The 25764-nt window shown below is 38.1% G+C and overlaps 1 protein-coding gene across 19 annotated transcripts in view; it reads right to left on the bottom strand.

The window, feature by feature from the left end:
* The window catches only part of LOC105220101 (uncharacterized), a 271949-nt gene that overhangs the window by 236518 nt on the left and 9667 nt on the right, over nt 1-25764 (bottom strand). The window lies entirely within an intron of this gene.

A 25764-nucleotide genomic window follows, 5' to 3' on the forward strand; every position in this document is an offset into this window, starting at 1 on the left:
TTCGATGGATTAATATCATTTTTAACGGGTTTCTGTCACTTCATGGCCTCGAAAGAGGAGCTTATTCATCGTGTTTTTCCTGACATAAAACCATAATATAATAAACATAAATAGCTGATTAAATGACCTATATTGGTGGTAAAAAACAAGGATCTCTTTGATCTTAATGTGACAATTTAGAATTTCGTTAAAGGAGAGTTGACATAGCTACAAACCAGGATGACATATTCAATTATCCCACAGACTATTTTAAATTACTGGACTATCCCCACTCACTTGCAATTAAAAGTAGTGTGAGTTGTCATCATGCTGCGTAACATAAATCAACATCAAACTTTGCAAAAGAACAAGACTGGCTGTGAAGAAGGTAATCAATATCGTGACCAAAGCCAAGATAAAGCCAACTCTGAAATTTGGTCATTTGTTAATTTCTCCAATATACGATTAAAAAAATCAAAGTTTTACAAATTATGATGATTTACGCTTAACACAGATCTACAATAATGTCTATCAATCATTTTAAAATTTATCGGCTATAACGTTTTCGTCTTTATGCGTAAGAATTTTTTCTCTGCATTGAAAGATTTACTAATTTAATGTATACCTTAGCCACAAAAACGTGTGGCCGGGTCTGCTAGTATTAAATATAATTTCTTAAGATCTTTCAAAATCATTTCTGACTTTTTAAAGACGTAATATATCTTCTGCCCTTTCAAAAGAAGATTTGGCATGGGGAGAATCTGGCCAACCTGATCTTATTTATATATACATACATATATGTATATATAAAGGGTGATTTTTTAAGAGCTTGATAACTTTAAAAAAAAAAAAACGCATAAAATTTGCAAAATCTCATCGGTTCTTTATTTGAAACGTTAGATTGGTTCATGACATTTACTTTTTGAAGATAATTTCATTTAAATGTTGACCGCGGCTGCGTCTTAGGTGGTCCATTCGGAAAGTCCAATTTTGGGCAACTTTTTCGAGCATTTCGGCCGGAATAGCCCGAATTTCTTCGGAAATGTTGTCTTCCAAAGCTGGAATAGTTGCTGGCTTATTTCTGTAGACTTTAGACTTGACGTAGCCCCACAAAAAATAGTCTAAAGGCGTTAAATCGCATGATCTTGGTGGCCAACTTACGGGTCCATTTCTTGAGATGAATTGTTCTCCGAAGTTTTCCCTCAAAATGGCCATAGAATCGCGAGCTGTGTGGCATGTAGCGCCATCTTGTTGAAACCACATGTCAACCAAGTTCAGTTCTTCCATTTTTGGCAACAAAAAGTTTGTTAGCATCGAACGATAGCGATCGCCATTCACCGTAACGTTGCGTCCAACAGCATCTTTGAAAAAATACGGTCCAATGATTCCACCAGCGTACAAACCACACCAAACAGTGCATTTTTCGGGATGCATGGGCAGTTCTTGAACGGCTTCTGGTTGCTCTTCACCCCAAATGCGGCAATTTTGCTTATTTACGTAGCCATTCAACCAGAAATGAGCCTCATCGCTGAACAAAATTTGTCGATAAAAAATTTCGAACCGAACACTGATTTTGGTAATAAAATTCAATGATTTGCAAGCGTTGCTCGTTAGTAAGTCTATTCATGATGAAATGTCAAAGCATACTGAGCATCTTTCTCTTTGACACCATGTCTGAAATCCCACGTGATCTGTCAAATACTAATGCATGAAAATCCTAACCTCAAAAAAATCACCCGTTATTTGGCGAATGCACCGCTTATGCGATTATCTATCTTATCGAATCTATTTGAACGCGCTAGTCATCTCTCCTGTTTGCTGTTTAGCGCCTGGTTTTTCCTACGGAATGGAGGGCTTACCGTTCCTCTGCTTCCACCAGCGGGTAATTCACTAAACACTTTCCAAGCTGAAGAGCTTCCCTCATACGAACAACATGACCTAGCTAACGTAGCCTCTGTCTTTTAATTCACTAAACTACATATGCCAGTGTCGTCGTATAGCTCATCGTTCCATCATCTGCGGTATTCGCCGTTGTCAATGTTCAAAGGACCATATATCTTCCACAAAACCTTTTTATCGAAAACTCCTAGTGCCGTCTCATCGGATGTTGACATCGTACATGCTTCTGCACCATTAATCAGAACGGGATGATAAGGGACTTGTAGAGTTTGGTTTTGGTTCATCGAGAGAGGACTTTAATAGCCTTTTTAGACAGCAGCTAAATGATCAATTTACCGGCCTCTGCTCGATTTAAACGCTTATTGATATCGATTTACCATACAAAATAAAATCTCCATTTATTTTAAATTGAATTTAAATCGACTTGAAAATCAAAAGCAACTCTGCTACGAAGACCTACGATATACGTTCTTTGTCTGTGACAGAATTTCTTTGGCAGAATTTTTTGATAAAATAGCATTAATACTACTAGGCCGCAGATGGCGCTGCTGAAAAATAATAATCAGCTGATGAAATTACCAACTTCTTATGAAAAGCAAAAACAAAAATGTATAACAGCTGATATAATAATAGATAACAATAGAGTAACCGGCAGTATAAACGGCAAAAATGGGTTTCTCGATTTAAATTTAAATTGATCAATTTATTTGGCTGTCTAAAAACGCTATAACATTTAAATGTCCACTCAGTCCAAACTAGCATCCGTTGGTAAGAGCGATTTTGCGTTGGATTCAGAAGTTCATGAAAGAAAGTATCAAGACTCAAGCATCTCACGACTTCCGGTCCGGGTGTCATGATGAATAGTATCTGCCCTGATCACTAACTTTCTCCCCTGGCAGTTATTTTGCAAGGGGAAATACGGCAGGGAATAGACGTTTTCATGAAAAATTTAATTCTTTTAATTGACTGCATTAAATTTTGGGTTAATTATTTATTCCACTTTAATTATCACAGTATTAGTAGCTTAGGACAATAAAGGCAAATAAATTAAATTAATAGTATACGTTATATGAATTGCCAGGGGAGAGACAAAATCAGTTTTCGAATCCAGTACACCGCACGACCGGGGCGCAATAACTAAAAAACTACAGCGTTTAAACGGATTTCGCGATTTGTATTGCTAACTTCAGGCTGAAATGACTTTTTTCAATGCGATCGTCTTTGAATTTATGTCGTACAAGCGGAACAAAATTTGGCAGGGTAGATACATAAAAAAATCGGGACAAAAGTAAATTTTAACAAGTAAGGAAGGGCTAAGTTCGGGTGTAACCGAACATTTTATACTCTCGCAATTTATTTATTTAACTTAATTAATATTATATAATACACAATTTGACCCACATATTCGTCATATATATTGTATAAAGTCCATTGAAAGTTGGAAACCATAATATTAGGTTAGAAACACCGAGGTCCACGTGTTCGATGTATGGGGCCTTAAAAACATATGGTCCGATTTCGGCGATTTTTAGAATGGGTCTGCCACACTATAAACATAGTATTTGCATTATTTGTTTTTTTTTTCAATATAAATTTATTTACTGAGTCTGCTCTTTAAAGCCTAACAATAAGTTATAAAATCTTAAAACTAATTAAAACTAGACAAGCTCAACCAGGTGATGGAGTTGTTTTGGTGAAACGTTGCTCTTTAGTATGCAGGCATATCACTTCTTTTTAGACGTGATTGATAACAGGATTGTACTAAAGCACTAGCCAATGGGTTTGGGTGATCACGGAGTTAAGATATATATTTCAATCTGCTGTCCTCTACTTCTTTCTTTACCATAGGGATTCCAAGATCTTTATGGATATTATCATTGCGCATGTACCATGGTGAGCACGTGATTGTTCTAAGCATTTTCGATTGGATCCTTTGTATTATATCGATATTAGTTGCACAAGTCGTACCCCACAGTTAAATGCCGTACATCCAAATCGGCTTTATGACCACATTGTATAAAAGCACTTTGTTGTCTAGGCTAAGTTTAGAGTTTTTATTTATCCCTTTCAGACCGTGATGCATCAATTGTGCGGTCATATTTCAATGTCAAGATCTCTATTATTTAGGCACTTATGTTAAAAAGGCCGATATGCATGGATTGTGCTGATTATCGTGTACCTTTTCTTTTTGCACTGTTTCGCTATTCGGTTTACCGTTATCCACGTGGTGATGAAATTCTAAAGTCGTATTTCGAATTTTTCAAAGAGAGCTGCGGCAGTATTTTGTATTTAATATTATTAAAATATTATTAGTGAAAAAATAGTGAAGAGTGCATGTTATAACTAAAAAAATAGTAAGTTCTAATATTTAAAATGAATGGGAGTGATTCAATGCAAAGTAAGTATGTTTTAGCCGTACTTTTCAACAAGTGCATCAATTTAAATTTGCAGCTCTTATCTTCATGCTAGTTATTTTACTAGATATATGTTTTCTCCACATGGTTCAAGCAGCTCACGACTTCCGGTTTTAGACCAAGTATCCTCTGGGTAGCCAACAGACATCCGTTTGAAGGCGAAGCCCGCTTATGAAAACCAATGAAAAATCTACGAAAGCCTCGGTTGACACACCCCCCTTTTGATGACGACCCCTGCAAACGTTTTAAGGATTATGCTATAAAGGCATGCACCTGGAATGTCCGGACTCTTAATTGGGAAGGTGCCTCTGCCCAGCTGGTTGATGTCCTCATACGACTCAAGGCTGACATCACCGCCATCCAAGAAGTGCGATGGACGGGACAAGGACGGAAGAAGGTGGGTCCTTCTGACATCTACTACAGCGGCCATATAAAGGAGCGCAAATTTGGTGTTGGATTTGTGGTGGGAGAGAGACTCCATCGCAGAGTCCTGGCATTCACCCCGGTGGATGAACATCAAAGCGAGGTTCTTCAACATATCGCTGATTTGCGCCCACGCCCCAACGGAAGAGAAGGACGATGTGACCAAAAATGCTTTCTATGAGCGCCTAGAACGCTCCTATGAGCGCCACCCGCTCACCCCGCCACGATGTAAAAGTCGTGCTTGGCGATTTTAACGCCAGGGTGGGTAAAGAAGGTGGCTTTGGCACAACAGTCGGAAAATTCAGCCTCCATGACGAAACATTGCCAAACGGCCTGAGGCTGATCGACTTCGCTGGGGCCCGAAATATGGTCGTCTGTAGTACCATATTCCAGCATAAGAAAATACATCAAGCTACTTGGCTGTCTCCTGATCGAAACACGCGGAACCAAATCGATCACGTTGTGATAGACGGAAGACATGTCTCCTGTGTTTTAGACGTGCGTACGCTCCGAGAACCAAATATAGACTCGGACCATTATCTGGTCGCAGCGAAGATACGCACCCGCCTCTGTGCAGCAAAGAATGCCCGTCAACAAACACAAGGAAGGTTCGACGTCGAAAACCTGCAATCGCAACAGACAGCCACGAAATACTCTACTCGACTTGCACTCCTGCTCTCTGAGAGCACTCATCAGCATCTCGGTATAAGGGAACTGTGGAACGGCATCTCAAACTCACTGCGTACCGCTGCAGCCGAAACAATTGGTTATCGGCAACGACAAAAAACAAGCTGGTACGATGAGGAGTGCCGTCTCGCAGCGGAGAGAAAACAGACTGCCTACCTCGCAACGTTGCAAACGACCACAACACGTGCGGGATGGGATAGATACCGAGAGCTGAAGAGCGAAGCGAGACGCATCTGCAGACAAAAAAAGAAAGAGGCCGAAATGCGTGAGTACGAAGAGCTTGAGAAGCTGGCAGACAGAGGGAATGCTCGAACATTTTATGAAAAAATGAAGCGACTTAACGAAGGTTTCAAGAGCGGAGCATCCTCATGTAGAGACCAAGGTGGTAATCTGGTAACCGATGTCCAGGGCATACTGGGATTATGGAGGGAACACTTCTCCGACCTGCTGAATGGCAGTGAGAGTACAACACCAGGAGATGGCGAACCCGATCCCCCAATCGATGACGATGGAACAGATGTTCCATTACCCGACCATGAAGAAATTCGAATAGCAATTACCGCTTGAAGAACAACAAAGCAGCGGGGGCCGATAGATTACCGGCATAAGTATTCAAATACGGCGGCGAAGAACTGATAAGGTGCATGCATCAGCTTGTTTGCAGAATATGATCGGAAGAAAGCATGCCTGACGATTGGAATCTCAGTGTGCTCTGCCCAATCCATAAAAAGGGAGATCCCACAATCTGCGCCAATTACCGTGGCATCAGCCTCCTAAATATCGCCTATAAGGTTCTATCGAGCGTACTGTGTGAAAGACTAAAGCCCACCGTCAACAAACTGATTGGACCTTATCAGTGTGGCTTTAGGCCTGGAAAATCGACAACTGACCAGATATTCACCATGCGCCAAATTTTGGAGAAGACCCGTGAAAATAGGATCGACACACACCACCTTTTTGTCGATTTTAAAGCTGCTTTCGACAGCACGAAAAGGAGCTGCCTTTACGCCGCGAAGTCTGAATTTGGTATCCCCGCAAAACTAATATGGCTGTGTAAATTGACGTTGAGCAACACCAAAAGCTCCGTTATGATTGGGAAGGACCTCTCCGAGCCGTTCGATACCAAACGACGTTTCAGACAAGGTGACTCACTATCGTGCGACTTCTTTAACCTGATGCTGGAAAAAATTATGAGAGCTGCAGAGCTAAACCGAGAAGGTATAATCTTCTACAAGAGTGTACAGCTCCTGGCGTACGCCGATGATATTGATATCATCGAAAGCAACAACCGCGCCGTTTGTTCTGCTTTTTCCCGCATGGATAAGGAGGCGAAGCGAATGGGTCTGGTGGTGAATGAGGACAAGACGAAATATCTCGTGTCTTCAAGCAAACAGTCGGCGCATTCGCGTCTTGGCTCCCACGTCACTGTTGACAGTCATAACTTCGAGGTCGTAGATAATTTCGTATACCTGGAAACCAGCATCAACAACACGAACAATGTCAGCCTCGAAATCCAGCGCAGAATAACTCTTGCCAACAGGTGCTACTTTGGACTGAGTAGGCAATTGAACAGTAAAGTCCTCTCTCGGCGAACCAAAATCAAACTCTACAAGTCGCTTATCATTCCCGTCCTGCTTTACAGTGCAGAAGCCTGGACGATGTCAACATCAGATGAGACGACACTAGGAGTTTTCGAGAGGAAAATTTTGCGCAAGATTTATGGTCCTCAGAACATTGGCAACGGCAAATACCGCAGACGATGGAACGATGAGCTGTACGAGTTATACGACGACATTGACATAGTTCAGCGAATAAAAAGACAGCGGCTACGCTGGCTAGGTCATGTTGTCCGAATGGACGAAAACACTCCAGCCCTGAAAGTGTTCGATTCAGTACCCGCCGGAGGAAGCCGAGGAAGGGGAAGGCCTCCACTCCGTTGGAGGGACCAAGTGGAGAGCGACCTGGTTACACATGGGATCTTCAACTGGCGCCGAACTGCGAAGGAGAGAGAGAGGTGGCGCACTATCGTCGATTCGGTTATAACCGGCTAAACGGTTGCAACGCCAATCACAAACATTAAATAATATTACAATTTACTGCATAATCAAAACATTTTTTTCTGGAATTCCTTACAAAGTCTAAAAAAGTCTCTCCCCTGGCTTGTCCCGTTGGTACTTTTTATTTAACTTTAGGACAATACATATATTTTTTGTATGAGATGCTAAACTAAAACTAAGTTCAATCGGAAGTAAAATAATTAAAATTAAGTATTGTTAAATAAAAAACAAAATTATTTTGTTTAATAATTCCTTGGGACCGTGAGAGGGTTGCTTTCGAAAATGCGCAAAATCGGACCACTGTCACGCCCACAAAATGGCGAAACAGAAAACACAAAAAGTGTCATAACTGAGCCATAAATAAAGTTATAAAAGTAAAATTTGGAACAGAGGATCGCACTAGGAAGGGGCATGTTTGGATGTAATTTTTTTGGAAAGTGGGCGTGGCCCCGCCCCCAAATCGGTTATTTGTATATATCTCGCAAACCAATAAAGCTATATAAACCAAACTTTCTGCAGTCAGTTCTCTTACGTACCCGACTACACACCATGAAATTAGTTGAAATCGGATAATAACCACGCCCACCTCCCATACAAAGGTTAGGTTGAAAATTACTAAAAGTGAGTTAACTCATTAACGAAAAACGCCAGAAACACTAAATTTCACATAAGAAATGGCAGATAGAAGCTGCACTCAGATTTTTTTACAAAATGGAAAATGGGCGTGGCATCGTCCACTTATGGGTCAAAAACCATATCTCAGGAACTACTCGACCGATTTCAATGAAACTTGGTTTGTAATACATCCCAATGATATGTTGTGAAAATAGGCCAAATCGCTTCACAACCACGCCTACTTCCTATATACCAGAACTTTGAAGACTATCTGAATCGTTAACTTTACAATATATAAAGTAAGCACTAGTGAAGATATCGATGCATAACTTTGCAAATCACCGTTTCACCGTGTCAGTCACCGTGGCTTTCAAACTATACGGACGTGTTCTTGATGCGCTCTGTGAAAACTTTCGGAATAACAAAAAACAATATAAACAAATAACTAAAAAAGTGCATTAAAGCAAGTGTTAGGCAATAACGCCGAACGGGATAAACAAAACATAAAAAATCATAATAATAAAACAGTGTACAATTAAGTAAAACAAAAAAATAATAACAGTTATACGTGAGACGAAAACAATTTCTCAAAAATATGAGCGCAGCGCAGCCTGACCAACAAAGCCTTAGGCATTCTCTGAATGCATCACAGCGACCAACTGAGCCTAAGCAGAGCTTACAAACAACAAAGTCAGCAGAGAACGGCAGTCAACAAGGGCCAGCAACAAACAAGAATACACCAACAAATTCGCAGGTACCAGCAAATGAGCAGACAGCGAAGAAAAACATAGCGCAAGGTGAGAATGTACCAATAAAAAAAGGTTTATCTGTGCAGATTGGTATTGACCGCTACATCAATGTAAAAAGCAAGTTAAGTCCTTCAAAGTTAGCGGTCAATCCCAAAAAATTTCAAGTCGACAAGCCAATCAAAAACAAACCTGAGGTATTAAATGGCAACAGATTTGCCTTATTAAGCAAAGGTTCGGACGACGATGCGAAGGGTACCACCACAGTCGCGAATGCTAAACCACCGCCAATATATTTGCGGGAACGTAGCTCAAATGCACTTGTTGCTAAATTGAGTGAAATTGTAGGTACTAATAATTTTCATATAGTGCCTTTGAAAAAAGGCAATATAGATGAAACTAAAATACAGTCGTACACTGAGAAAAGTTTCATGGACATAGTTAAATATTTGTCAAACAAAAAATAAGAACTATTATTCTTATCAACTGAAGAGTTCTAAAGGCCTAGTCATTGTAATTAAAGGTATAGAGTCTTGCGTAGATTCTAGCGAAGTCAAAGAAGCTCTTGAGGAATGTGGCTTTGAAATTAAAACTGTTGTAAATATCTTCAACAGAAACAAAGTACCACAACCCATGTTTAGAATTGAACTGATGGCGAATTCTAACCAGTTTAGAAAGAACGAAGTGCATCCAATATACAATTTAAAAGATTTGCTGCACAGTAGAGTAACCTTTGAAGAACCACACAAAAGAAATGGTCCGGTACAATGCACCAATTGCCAAGAATATGGGCATACCAAATCCTATTGCACTCTGCGCAGTGTTTGTGTGGTATGTGGAGATTTACATTTCACCTCCAAATGCACCATTAAGAAAGAGAATTTAAATAAAAAATGCAGCAATTGTGGAGGAAATCACACTGCCAACTACAGGGGTTGTCCTATTTATAAAAATTTAAAATTGAAGCTGTCACAGGGAATTCAAGCACGTCGTAACCAAATGTTACATACTCCCCGTAATGACATTATAGATATCACAGACCATATTCCAAAACCTAGTAATATTAAAAATAATACTGAACAAGGGAGATATTTGAAAAGGTGTTACTATCAAAGATGTCTCCTTTCCTCCACGAAAATAATGTAATACCAGCGCATCAATTCGGGTTTCGTTCAAAACATAGCACGATAGAGCAAGTAAATAGAATAACTAACGAAATAAGAAAAGCATTTGAGCACAGAGAGTACTGTTCAGCTATATTTCTAGATGTTGCTCAGGCATTTGATAAGGTGTGGCATGAAGGGCTTTTATATAAGATTAAAATATTCTACCTTTAGAATTGTATAAAATATTGGAGTCTTATTTAAATAATAGACAATTTATGGATAAAGTAGGAGACTTCATATCCGATGAACGACAAATAAGGGCTGGTGTACCGTAACAAATGCCACATTATAGCATCAAGAATATTAGCGGAGCACTTAAGATCTGTCGAAGAATGGCTAGCCAACTGGCGTATAAATGTGAATGAACAAAAGTGTAAGCACGTTACATTTTCTCTAAGACCAAAAACGTGCCCGGCAGTAAAAATGAACAATATTTTGGTGCCCCAAGCGAATGAAGGTACCTATCTTGGTATTCACCTAGATAGAAGGCTTACGTGGAGAAAACATATGTGATTGGCGTTGCAACCGTTTAGCCGGTTATAGCCGAATCGACGATAGTGCGCCACCTCTCTCTCTCCTTTGCAGTTCGGCGCCAGTTGGAAATCCCAAGTGTAACCAGGTCGCTCTCCACCTGGTCCCTCCAACGGAGTGGAGGCTTTCCCCTTCCTCGGCTTCCTCCGGCGGGTACTGAATCAAACACTTTCAGGGCTGGAGTGTTTTCGTCCATTCGGACAACATGACCTAGCCAGCGTAGCCGCTGTCTTTTTATTCGCTGAACTATGTCAATGTCGTCGTATAACTCGTACAGCTCATCGTTCCATCGTCTGCGGTATTTGCCGTTGCCAATGTTCTGAGGACCATAAATCTTGCGCAAAATTTTCCTCTCGAAAACTCCTAGTGTCGTCTCATCTGATGTTGACATCGTCCAGGCTTCTGCACTGTAAAGCAGGACGGGAATGATAAGCGACTTGTAGAGTTTGATTTTGGTTCGCCGAGAGAGGACTTTACTGTTCAATTGCCTACTCAGTCCAAAGTAGCACCTGTTGGCAAGAGTTATTCTGCGCTGGATTTCGAGGCTGACATTGTTCGTGTTGTTGATGCTGGTTTCCAGGTATACGAAATTATCTACGACCTCGAAGTTATGACTGTCAACAGTGACGTGGGAGCCAAGACGCGAATGCGCCGACTGTTTGCTTGAAGACACGAGATATTTCGTCTTGTCCTCATTCACCACCAGACCCATTCGCTTCGCCTCCTTATCCATGCGGGAAAAAGCAGAACAAACGGCGCGGTTGTTGCTTTCGATGATATCAATATCATCGGCGTACGTCAGGAGCTGTACACTCTTGTAGAAGATTATACCTTCTCGGTTCAGCTCTGCAGCTCTCATAATTTTTTCCAGCATCAGGTTAAAGAAGTCGCACGATAGTGAGTCACCTTGTCTGAAACCTCGTTTGGTATCGAACGGCTCGGAGAGGTCCTTCCCAATCATAACGGAGCTTTTGGTGTTGCTCAACGTCAATTTACACATCCATATTAGTTTTGCGGGGATACCAAATTCAGACTTCGCGGCGTAAAGGCAGCTCCTTTTCGTGCTGTCGAAAGCAGTTTTAAAATCGACAAAAAGGTGGTGTGTGTCGATCCTATTTTCACGGGTCTTCTCCAAAATTTGGCGCATGGTGAATATCTGGTCAGTTGTCGATTTTCCAGGCCTAAAGCCACACTGATAAGGTCCAATCAGTTTGTTGACGGTGGGCTTTAGTCTTTCACACAGTACGCTCGATAGAACCTTATAGGCGATATTTAGGAGGCTGATGCCACGGTAATTGGCGCAGATTGTGGGATCTCCCTTTTTATGGATTGGGCAGAGCACACTGAGATTCCAATCGTCAGGCATGCTTTCTTCCGATCATATTCTGCAAACAAGCTGATGCATGCACCTTATCAGTTCTTCGCCGCCGTATTTGAATACTTATGCCGGTAATCTATCGGCCCCCGCTGCTTTGTTGTTCTTCAAGCGGTAATTGCTATTCGAATTTCTTCATGGTCGGGTAATGGAACATCTGTTCCATCGTCATCGATTGGGGGATCGGGTTCGCCATCTCCTGGTGTTGTACTCTCACTGCCATTCAGCAGGTCGGAGAAGTGTTCCCTCCATAATCCCAGTATGCCCTGGACATCGGTAACCAGATTACCACCTTGGTCTCTACATCCTCATGTAGCGAGGTAGGCAGTCTGTTTTCTCTCCGCTGCGAGACGGCACTCCTCATCGTACCAGCTTGTTTTTTGTCGTTGCCGATAACCAATTGTTTCGGCTGCAGCGGTACACAGTGAGTTTGAGATGCCGTTCCACAGTTCCCTTATACCGAGATGCTGATGAGTGCTCTCAGAGAGCAGGAGTGCTAGTCGAGTAGAGTATTTCGTGGCTGTCTGTTGCGATTGCAGCTTTTCGACATGGAACCTTCCTTGTGTTTGTTGACGGGCATTCTTTGCTGCACAGAGGCGGGTGCGTATCTTAGCTGCGACCAGATAATGGTCCGAGTCTATATTTGGTCCTCGGAGCGTCCGCACGTCTAAAACACAGGAGACATGTCTTCCGTCTATCACAACGTGATCGATTTGGTTCCGCGTGTTTCGATCAGGAGACAGCCAAGTAGCTTGATGTATTTTCTTATGCTGGAATCTGGTACTACAGACGACCATATTTCGGGCCCCAGCGAAGTCGATCAGCCTTAGGCCGTTTGGCGATGTTTCGTCATGAAGGCTGAATTTTCCGGCTGTTGTACATCGTGGCGGGGGCAGCGCTCATAGGTGCGTTCTAGGCGCTCATAGAAAGCATCTTTGGTCACATCGTCCTTCTCTTCCGTTGGGGCGTAGGCGCAAATCAGCGATATGTTGAAGAACCTCGCTTTGATGCGGATTGTGGCAAGCCGTTCATCCACCGGGGTGAATGCCAGGACTCGGCGACGGAGTGTCTCTCCCACCACAAATCCAACACCAACTTTGCGTTCCTTTATATGGCCGCTGTAGTAGATGTCACAAGGACCCACCTTCTTCCGTCCTTGTCCCGTCCATCGCACTTCTTGGATGGCGGTGATGTCAGCCTTGAGTCGTATGAGGACATCAACCAGCTGGGCAGAGGCACCTTCCCAATTAAGGGTCCGGACATTCCAGGTGCATGCCCTCAAATCATGATCCTTAGATCGTTTGCAGGGGTCGTCATCAAAAGGGGGGTGTCTCATCCGAGGCTTTCGTCGATTTTTCATTGGTACTTCGTTTTTATGTGGTGGGTCCCAAGCCCTACGCACAAGCGCATAAGCGGGCTTCGCCTTCTCACTTTAGCTCGCCTTCAAACGGATGTCTGTTGGCTACCCAGAGGATACTTGGTCTAAAACCGGAAGTCGTGAGCTGCTTGAACCATGTGGAGAAGAATCGTTTCTGGTCACTCCCAAGTGAATGACAATCAAAATCTTTCCTCACTTGCGTGAACTTCTACACATGATCCCATCCTCCTCCCATATTATTTAATACACTACATTAATATGATGTGATTCATTTAAAAAAATAGCAACGTAAAGGACAAAAACAATACTTTATGCTGATTGCCGCACAAATTACCTCTTATCGTAGAATCACCCATATATCAAAATGATCAGGGTGGCGAATAAAGATGTCACTAAGCCATAAATTAAGCTATTGAATATGGTATTTTAAAATTTGGTATGAAGGATCGCACTATGAAGGGTCATATGTGGATGTAATTTTGTTGGGGAAGTGGGCGCCCCTAAAAAGTTTTTTGTACACATCTCGTAAACTGTTAAAGCTATATCAGGGACACTTTCTAGAGTCGTTTCTTTTAGTTTCTACCTTATACCTTCCAAAAATGGAGGAAATCGGATTATAACCACGCCCACCTCCCATACAAAGGCTATGTAGAAAACAAGTAAAAATGCTTAAATTCAGTAAGGAAAACTACCAAAAAACTTAAATTTCATTATAAAGATGTACCATCTGCACTCAAAATGGTAAACAAAATTTTAAATGGGCGTGGTCCCACCCACTTATAGGTCAAAAACCATATATCCGAAACTACTCAACAAATTTCAATGATATTCGGTTCATAATATCTTCCTAACTTCCCAATGATATGTTATGAAAATAGCCCTAATCGGTTCACAATCACGCCTTCTTTCCATATATCAGAACTTGGAAGTCGATCTGAATTGTTTACTTTACAATATATAAACACTACACTAGTGAAGAACAGAACATCGGAACAGAATTTTGCAAAAATACTGCATTTTAAGAGTAGTAGAGTCGTCCTTCCAAAAATCCTCGAAATCGGTCAATAAGTTTTCTAGACCCTATATACGCTACTATGGACTAAGTAGGCAATTGAAAAGTAAAGTCCTCTCTCGACGAACAAAAACCAAACTCATCATTCCTGTCCTTCTTTACGGTGCAGAAGCGTGGACGATGTCAACATCCGATGAGACGGCACTAGGAGTTTTCGAGAGAAAGGTTTTGCGGAAGATTTACGGTCCCTTAAACATTGGCAACGGCGAATACCGCAGAAGATGGAATGATGAGCTGTATGTGTTGTTCGACGACATAGACATGGTCCAGCGAATAAAAAGACAGCGGCTACGCTGGCTGGGTCATGTTGTTCGAATGGATGAAAGTGCTCCAGCTCTGAAAGTATTCGATGCAGTACCCGCGTTTGGAAGCCGAGGAAGAGGGAGACCTCCACTCCGATGGAAGGACCAGGTGGAGAGGGACCTGGCCTCGCTTCATATAACCAATTGGCGCCAAACTGCCAGAAGGAGGGATACGTGGCGCGCTGTTGTGGACTCGGCTATAACCGCGTAAGCGGTGTCTACGCCAGTCAAGAAGAAGAAGATATATCGAATATGAGGACCTCAGAGTTTCTAAAACATTTTTTTACCGAAAATATAGGTAAGTCTCTCATATATTTTGAAGAAATTTTGAGGGAATATGTTTCTTCTAATAATATGTCTCTGTGCCTAAAATGTGTGAAATCAGGTCATAACTTCACCTAACTTCCATATATGTACCTAATATTATGGTTTCCAACATGGACTTTATGTGGGTCAAATAGTTTGTTATATAAATAAAATTAAATAAATAAATTGCTAGAGTATAAAATGTTCGGTGGCACCCGAACTTAGCCCTTCCTTGCTTGTTTTGAACAATATATCTTGAAATTGATTTCATTTTTATTTTCTGTGAACAATTAAATTTTGTTCCTAAGTCTTTGTATGTTATTTTGTCTTTATTTTTTGTTGGTACGAGAGTATTATAGTTTTGTTCACATAACGGTTGTTTGTAAGTCATAAAACTAAACGGTTATATATATCAAAATGATCAGGGGGACAAGAAAAATGTCTGTCTGTCCGTCCGTCCGTGCATCGGATAACTGGAGTAAAAATTGAGATATCTTGAAACTTGGGACCGTGAGACGGTTGCTTTCGAAGATGGTCATAATCGGACCACTGCCACATCCACAAAACGTCGAAATCGGAAAACACATGAAGTGTCATAACTAAGCCATAAATAAAGTAATAAAAGTAAAATTTGGTACAAAGGATGGTCCTAGTGAGGGCCATATTTTGATGTAATTTTTTTGGGGAAGTGGCCGTGGCCCTACCCACAAATCGGTTTTTTGTATATATCTCGTAAACCAATAAAGCTATATAAACCAAACTTTCCGCAGTCGGTTGCCTTACGTACCCCACCACACACACAATAGTTGAAATCGAATAATAACCACGGCCACCTCCCATACAAAGGTCAGGTTGAAAATTACTAAAAGTGCGTTAATTCTCTAACGAAAAACGTCAGAAACACAAAATTTTACAGAAGAAATGGCAGAAAGAAGCTGCACTCATATTTTTAATAAAATGGAAAATGGGCGTCAAAAACCATATCTCAAGAACTACTCAACAAATTTCAATGAAACTCGGTATATGATATTTCCTTCACACCTAGTAATGTTCGATAATAAAAGTGAGTCAAATGTAAAACAATTATACACAGGCTTTTCTTTGCTGCAACCGTGAACTGCATCTTTAATAAGAAAGAAAATAAGTAAATACCGGATTTAGTGTAAATAAAAAGGAATGTGTAAATAAATAGGAAAATAACTTACATTTCCCTGTCGCACAACTGTAATTGTATAAGTACGTATGTTGAAGAATACTTCCAAAACTTTGAGGTTGCATGATTCCTAGTCGGTTTGCGTGTGTATGTATTAGAGCTCTTGGAATTCGACTAATCGACTAACCGAATTAACCGAATAGGGCATTATTCGAATAATAATATTCGGTTTGCACTATTCGGATAGTCGTCAGTCATCGATTTTCCAATTTTCATTTATTCGAATAGTGACAGTATAACTATTCGAATAACCGCAGTTGAACGACTATTCGAATAGTCGTAACATTGCGATTAATCGAATAGTACTAACCGGTGAATATTCGTACGAACGGTTACAAACCGGATATTCGAATAATCGGTTTTCAGGTTAATCGAATAAATTTAAGAGCCCTAGTATGTATGTATATCAAATCATTGTTTATTTCCTTATTACTTTCACTTAAAGATCACATGTTTTTTATACTCTCGCAATAAAGTTGCTAAAAGAGTTTTATGGTTTTGTTCACATAACGGTTGTTTGTAACACCCAAAACTAACCGAGTTAGATATAGGGTTATTTATACCAAAGTGATCAGGGTGAAGAGTGGAGTTCAAATCCAGATGTCTGTCTGTCCGTCTGTGCAAGCTGTAACTTGAGTAAAAATTAGAATATCTTGATGAAACTTGGCACCATAGGAAGGTTGCTTTCGAAGATGGGCAAAATCGGACCACTGCCACGCCCACAAAATGGCGGAAACCGAAAACACATAAAGTGCCATAACTAAGTCATAAATAAAGCTATGGAAATAAAATTTGGTACAAAGGATCGCACTATGAAGGAGCATATTTGGATGTAATTTTTTTGGAGAAGTGGGCGTGGGCCCGCCCTCAAATAGGTTTTTTGTATATATCTCGCAAACCAATAAAGCTATATAAACCAAACTTTTTTTAATACAGTCAAAAAAAAAAAGAAATCGGATAATAAACACCCCCACCTCCCATACAAAGGTTAGGTCGAAAATTACTAAAAGTGGGTTATCTCACTAACGAAAAACGTCAGAAACACTAAATTTCACATAAGAAATGGCAGATGGAAGCTGCACTCAGGTTTTTTTACAAAATGGAAAATGGGCGTGGCATCGCCAACTTATGGGTCAAAAACCATATCTCAGGAACTACTCGACCGATTTCAATGAAACTTGGTTTGTAATAGTTTCCTTATCTCCCAATAATATGTTGTGAAAATTGGCCAAATCGCTTCACAACCACGCCTACTTCCTATATACCAGAACTTTGAAGTCGATCCGAATCGTTTACTTTACAATATAAAAAGTAAGCACTAGTGAAGATATCGCTGCTGAACTTTGCACAAATAATACGTTTATAGTGTGGCAGCCCCATTCTAAAAATCGCCGAAATCGGTTGTCAAGGCCCCATATATCGAATATGAGGACCTCGGTGCTCCTAACCTAATATTAGGGTTTCCAACTTTCAATGGACTTTTTACAATATATATGACGAATATGTGGGTCAAATTGTGTATTATATAATATTAATTAAGTTAAATAAATAAATAACGAGAATATGAAATGCTCGGTTACACCCGAACTTAGCCCTTCCTTACTTGTTTTTCTCTACTGTTTTAATAAGATATTTGCATACATATGTACATTAGGGTGGCCCTTAGTTGTATGGAGGATAAAAAAAGTTTCTGGATTCTCGATCGCACCCCCTAGAAATATGCGAATAGCCCAAAAACTAGTATATACAAAATTTGGGGCAATCAAAAAAGGTTTAGAGGTTGCGCAAGGAGCTTGAAATCCTGAAAAAAATAATAATTTTTGCCATTTTTATGTCTCAGACTTCCATATTTCAAAGTCACACTATCCCTTACGGGATAAACTTTGGCATTTTTTTTTATTTCATATGAAGTTCTGTTTCTTTAGAAAAAAATAAGCTACCAACGAACAAAATCCATGGATAAATAGGAAAGTTATACATGATCAAATAAATATATCCAAGTCACTCAAAGTCAATGTATACGTATATGCGTATGTAGTGTGTAAAGTAGGAGTGGGATTGTTTTCGAATATCATTAGAATAAACAAATAACTAATAATAATAATAAAATAATACTTTTAGAACAGTAATACTCAAATACTGTTGTAGTAGGTAGTTTGCATCGAAAGCAAGAGGTGTCAGGTGCGAAATCCCTGTAGTCATGTTAATTTGCCTAACATGTGTGTAGGTATACAGGCAGATTTTCGAAGGGTAATTAGTTGCGGAAAATTTCTAATGCAAATAAATTTAATTGATTGCAGTAAGATTGCTCAACTGGTCAGTGAGATATACATGATTAAGTGAAGACACTTTTTTTTGGTCAAATAACGGTAAATTGCAAATATCTCAAAAACGTATCCATAGAAAAAAAAAAAAATTCGATTTTCGAAATCAGCGAGCCATTTCACATACAAAATGGATAGTGGCATCCGTGTAACAAAAAAAAAATTCAAATTTATGGTCCAGTGTTATTTGAGATGCTTTGACATTGCATTAAGTGATGAAATGCCAGAGCATTGGATCTCCAATTATTATCAAAACAAATAACGGAATCTTGAATTTTGCTTACTTATCAATATTCTTACTTTTATTATGCCTTCTTGTGAGGGCTACAAATATTGTTTGGATAAGAATGGATTATTCCATTCTGAACGGAAAAAGTGCAGCGAATTCTTAGATAAACAAAAACATTAATAAAGATTTTAATTTATGTGCTTGCATAGTTACAAAGTGTAAAGATTCAATTATGTTTATAGTTATTGTAAAGTTGCTGTGTGGAGTCTGTCGTTAACTTGTATACTATACGCGCTCTTTGCATGGGCATTCGTTCGTGCTCTCGCGACAGACGAGATTACATATCTATATTTATACCAGTGGTCGGCACGAGAGGAATTGTGACTGTATAGGTGAGCACGAACAGTCACAGTGAGTGAGAACTCTGTAGCCTAACACTTTAAGAATGTTTTTAATTTTTCATAAAACATGAAGTTTTGAGCTCATTTTACATTATTTATATTATTTAAACAAATATATTAGAACACAAAGGCGTTAACTTTTCTGTCCTTAAATAGCTAAAAACCATAAATGTAATACATAACATGAAACGACATTCATAAAAGTAGGCATTTCGCGCAGGGCACTTGTGCAAAGTGCCATAGCCATGCGCGATGTTTACTCGTTGCTGGTTCGACAACGACTGAATGATAGAGCGTAAGCGTACGTGTGACTTGAGTCGGCACAATTGTGGTTTGGAGTGCCGACCACTGATTTATACTCAGAGTGTATAGGTATGCGAGAGCTCTGCATACTATACGCAGTCTTTGCATGGCATTCGTTCTTGCCCTCGCGACAGATGAAATTGAGAGTTTTTTATAATTATTTTATAAATGAATATTAAACGGAAAATTTATTTATTTAAATATTTCATTTGTCTTGTGTTGCTGCTATGGTATTGTGTTAAAAAAAAAAAAAAACAAATCTAAAGTGTTAATAGAATTAATAAAAACATTGTTGTAGTGCTTTTGTATACTATAGTGTTACTATATTTTGTATACATTATTACAACTGTTGCTCGTTATCGCGTAAGTAAATTATTATTTTATTTTATTAAATACATGATACGTACATAAACAAATGAAACACGTTATTAAATAAAATTATCTAAAAAATGAGAAACACGTGGGGTACATGTATGTTTACAATAGTGTACAATACTATTAGTATACGCATAGGTATATATCAGCTGTCTCTTTCTTCGGCTAGGAAGAAAACTTCCTGTTTTACCAACAGTTACATTACAAGAATACAAGTTTGGCGCTAGTGTTTAAAAAGGCGCTGCATTTAAAGTTTGAAATTGATAAATTTTTACAAAATTACAAAAAATCTCGAAATTTTGGGAAATTAGGAAAATTAACTCTATGCTCATTTCAGCTAAGAATTAAAAATTATCGGAAAGCCGGAAAAGTAGGAAAACCTGAAAAATCGAAAATATACTCATTTTATTAGAGAATTTCACTAGGGACGTGATTCGATGGTCGGGAAATAGCTAAAAATTATGGTAAAGCCGGAAAAGTAGGAAAACCCCAAAAAATATATATGCTATAGCTTTAAAAAAATCTACATTTTTATTTTTGATCATAGATTTGTCTTGAAAATGGATGCGGATGATTCAAATGATGCTCGAAAAAGAAAAAACTCGATAGATTACTCCACTTATGAGGATGAAGTAGAAAAAAGAAAACAAAAAAGAAAAGAATATGATAACCGATACAGAGAGAAACACCCACATAAGTCAGACTTGGCGAAACAAGCGAACAAAGATTATTGTGAACGATATAGAGATAAACGAAGAACGTTAAATTTATTATCAACTGACCAAACGTTTGTACAACAAAGCGTACCTCCTCAAATCGCTGGTCCATCTACCAGAGATGTGCCTTATGTACCTCCAACAGTAATACGTTCATTTCAAATCGCTGGTCCATAAGTAATTAACTGTTTTTCATTGAAAAAATTAGAAGAAAGCAGCCTATTATAAAAAAAAAAACAATTTCATCAAATTCAATAAATCATACCTCTATAAAGGTATGTCGCGAGAGCACCTAAAAATGCTCACCCAAAAAAGTGCCCAACGCTCCATAAGTTCAAGTTTTCACTTCTGCCTGCACTCCCGGAGTGCAACCCCATTCTTTTTTATACTCTCGCAACCTGTTGCACAGAGTATTATAGTTTTGTTCACATAACGGTTGTTTGTGTCACCAAGAAATAAAAGAGTTAGATATGGGGTTATATATATATAAATGATCAGGATGACGAGTGGAGTTGAAATCCGGATGTTTGTCCGTCCGTCTGTCCGTCCGTGCAAGCGATAACTTGAGTAAAAATTGAGATATCTTAATGAAACTTGGAACACTTGTTCCTTGGGACCGTGAGAGGGTTGCTTTCGAAAATGGGCAAAATCGGTCTACTGGCACGCCCACAAAATGGCGAAAACCAAAAACACATAAAGTGTCATAACTAAGCCATAAATAAAGTTGTAACAGTAAAATTTGGAATAAAGGATTGCACTAGGAAGGGGCATATTTGGATGTAATTTTTTTGGGGAAGTGGGCGTGGTCCCGCCCACAAATCGGTTATTTGTATTTAGCTCGCAAGCCAATGAAGCTTTCTGCAGTCGTTTTTTTAGCCACTTCTTAATACAGTCCAAAAATGAAAGAAATCGGATAATAACCACGCCCACCTCCCATACAAAGGTTAGGTCGAAAATTACTAAAAGTGGGTTATCTCACTAACGAAAAACGTCAGAAACACTAAATTTCACATAAGAAATGGCAGATGGAAGCTGCACTCAGATTTTTTTACAAAATGGAAAATGGGCGTGGCGTCGCCCACTTATGGGTCAAAAACCATATCTCAGGAACTACTCGACCGATTTCAATAAAACTTCCTTACCTGCCAATAATATGTTGTGAAAATTGGCCAAATCGCTTCACAACCACGCCTACTTCCTATATACCAGAACTTAGAAGATGATCTGAATCGTTTACTTTACCATATACATACATATATAGTAAGCACTAGTGAAGATATCGGTGCAAAACTTTGCACAAATACTTTATTTATAGTGTGGCAGCCCATTTTCAAAAATCGCCGAAATCGGACCATAGGTTTTCAGGGCCCCATATATCGAACATGAGGACCTCGGTGCTTCTAACCTAATATTAGGGTTTCCAACTTTCAATGGACTTTATACAATATATATGACGAATATGTGGGTCAAATTGTGTATTATATAATATTAATAAAGTTAAATAAATAAATTGCGAGAGTATAAATGTTCGGTTACACCCGAACTTAGCTCTTCCTTACTTGTTTACTATTATTAATACTATCTAAGATTATGTAGTTAATTGAAGTGAGTGTTATATACAGTTTACGAGGTTATGTCCTCCTCTACTGCAATTATTTGATATTTGACCTTTTACTATCGGTAAATTTGATAGGAATCTATCAAACTTGAAGTAGTTTTCATTTCATATCCATTTTCCAAATATAAATTTAAATTACATTGTACATTCAATTATAAATGTACAGACATACATGAAAAGGTATGCGATCTTATTAAGGATGAACGCGGTGGCATTGCACTATGGGGAATTTGCCCGATTTCATGGTATTTAGTCCTTTTATCAAAGTTTAAATATTTGGGTTTTTTTTATGTAAACATATTAAAAACACATGGCTCCATATGACTCCATACCAAAAATGTTAATTAACAGTGCACTGTTAAGGCTATGCACTGTTAAAGTCAGCTGTTGCAGCCCAAAAGCACGTGGTTGAGAAGAGGCAGTTTTTGGTTAGCTATTTTGAAAGTGCGATACTTAAAAGTAATTAATTCAATTTATGATGGAAAACAATCATACTGGTTTGTATTATATGTTGTGTGTACTAATATTTTGATATGTGCCTGTCTTACTAATATTTAGCCAATTTTAAAACAGGTCTAAAGGTAATTTTTTGGAAAAAAAAATTAACTTTATGTAGACTTACAAAAAATACATATCGTTGTAACAGTGTAAGTCCAGTATATGTCATAGAGCCATTAATTATGAATAAAAGGCAATTTGTCTCAATGTGCACAAATGCGCACGATCTGCGAAATTTCGTTTTTTGTCAGGTATTTTCGAGTTTTCGAACGCGGAGATTTTTGAAGTATGGCGTAAGGAGACGGAGAACTAAAACCAAGAAAGATCAATTCTTGATTTTCTTTCGAGCAAAATAAGTAGAAACATTGATGTTGTAAAACACAACAACTATTTAAAAAAAAGCAGTTTATTTTGCTTAAATATAAATGGTAAATGGAAGATATGCAAGAGAAACAAAAACTATTTTGAGAAGAAGTATGCAAATTGGCTGCAAAGTGCAATAAAACTTTGTTTCTCTGAACCGAATCAAATCGAGAAACGTCAAATTGGACGCCCGAAATTGGCTTATTCGGTTAAAGGTGAAGAAGCACAGAGGAAAGAAGCTGCAGCTCTATCTAAATCACATGGATGCAAAGTCTCCTTGTTAATTTAAATAACAAAATGGATCTACAATGGAAACACGGCACGGCGAGCATTTACCAATTTTGAAACATTTGCAGAAATTACCGGAGTTGATTAAGAAATAATTCGGAACTTAAGAGTGATATTAATTTGCTTGTCTTGTCAACTGCCGATTGATTTGGAGAAATTTGAACAATTTTGTTTTAAAACTGGGGAACAAATTGTGGATTGTTATCCATGGTTGCCAATGACGGCAACCGTTCACAAAATAATTGTCCATTCAAGGCAAATTATGGAAAATATAATACTTCCCGTTGGATAATTCGGAGAAGAAGCGTCGGAAGCACGCAACAAAATTTATAAAGCAGATAGACTGCATCACGCACGGAAGCATAGTCGTGTTAATAATTTTATGGATGTTTTCAACAGAGCCTTATTTATTTCTGATCCTGTCATTTCTTTAACAAACCTTATGCAGCGAATTCGGAAGCATTAAAGTATGGAACTTCCTTCAGAAGTTTTAAATCTTTTATTGTGCAATTTTAAAGGCCAGGATCAAATTGAGGAAATTGGAGATGAAATTGACAATTTTTATTTTATGTCTGACGAAGACCTTGAGAATGAAAATATTTTATAAACTTATTATTGTATTATTTGGTTGTCACTTTATCAACTTTTCTATATGAAATAAAAAAAAAAATTTCTCGTCCTGGGAGGGCGGAACCACGCCCATTTATACAACAACTATTTCCAACAGAGTCCATATCAATAATAAAAAAAACCGTTTTGAAAAATCTTATTTATTTAAAAAGTTTTTGATTAATTTATCCAAATGGGAGGGCGGAACCACGCCCATTTTACCAAAAACTATTTCCAACGATCTCCATAAGACTAATACAAAAAACCATTTCGAAAAATCTTACTTAGTTTAAAAGTTATTAATTAATACCATGAAATCGGCCAAATTTCCCATAGTGCATTGTTGGCGAAAAAGTAATGAATAAAATTATTATAATTTTTTTGCCACATTTTATCCAGTTTTACTAGTGGTGAATATAACTAAATAAAATAAAGAATTCAAATGCAATACATAAATAATGCTACTTCGTTTGGTGAAAGCTACCAGTACCTATGTGTTCAAAAATGAACAGGAATCACTTTTGTCGCCCGGGAGAATGTTCAAAAATGAACATCTATGTTGGCGTCAAAAGGCCACACTTAGTTTTTATGCAGCAATACATATATATACATTTTTTATTACTCTACATATTAAGAATATTAAATAAGAAAAATGTAAGAACACATACAGTCCACTGAACATAAATATGTATGTTCAAATATATTTAACGAGCATACATACATACATACATATAATACATACATTTATATATACAACGTACATATATTTATATGAGGCACACATGCATCTATATGCAACATGCATGCACTCAACAAACACATTTATATGTATGCACAAGATAACCTATTGGTTCTAAAAATACATTTGGGCAATTGCTTGTATGCATTTGAAATAACCCCTTATCCTGCAACATATAAAATATACATATAAACATACACACAAACATATATATTAGATAGTTAAGATAATTCTAAAATTTGTATATAAATAAGTAAAAAACCAAAATAAAATCAGAATGAATTAGATTCTCACTCAATGCAAGTCTTTCATTACCCCCCACCAGCGGTAAGGTTTGTTAGAAACTACATTGTTTTATACATTTTGAGAATGAAATAAATTCTCAATAAAGCTAGACTATCATTTATTTTCCCCCACCAGCGGTAAGAAATATTTGACACAGCTAGTTTTAACACTATGTAAATGTGTCATAATTTTAAGTACAACCTTCATAATTATCCGTAAAAAGCGAGTCCCGTTCAATAATTCATATAAAATTTTTGAATTTTGTACTTTAAACCGATTTCTTGTCGTCATGATAAATAATGTATTTATTATTGCTTTATTTATTTAGTTGAATATTAATGCTGATAACGACAAAAAACATGAAACCCATAAGTTACTGAAATCTAAATTACACCAGCAACCAATACAATTAAATGTATCAATATACTCAAAGCGTTCAGTTTATCCGCCTCGCTTTCAAAATTTTATACATAATACAATGGAAATTTTATAACTTCGTAAATGAAGATTAACTGAATTTCGAACAAACATTGAAAACAATTTGCTTTAACCAGATTTTGTTTGTAATTTTGTGAAATTCGAAAACAATAAAATAATATTAACCAATTATTTATATATTAACTTTCTTTAATACATTTTTTAAAGAGTTTATTTACTTTAAACTACCGTTAAGAGGCAATGTTTTTTGAACTTTTTTTCTTTTTTTGAAAATGTGTGTGTTTACACTAAAAAATATGCTGATCCTGAGTGAGGTTTAGTAATCATATAACGTAGTAATCACTCTAGTACAGATTATATTCAATCAAATAGTCCAATGTTTTCTTATAACGATTATACAATATTTAGAAAGCTA

The sequence above is a fragment of the Zeugodacus cucurbitae genome, chromosome 3, assembly GCF_028554725.1.
Source record: "Zeugodacus cucurbitae isolate PBARC_wt_2022May chromosome 3, idZeuCucr1.2, whole genome shotgun sequence".
Classification (NCBI taxonomy): domain Eukaryota; kingdom Metazoa; phylum Arthropoda; class Insecta; order Diptera; family Tephritidae; genus Zeugodacus; species Zeugodacus cucurbitae.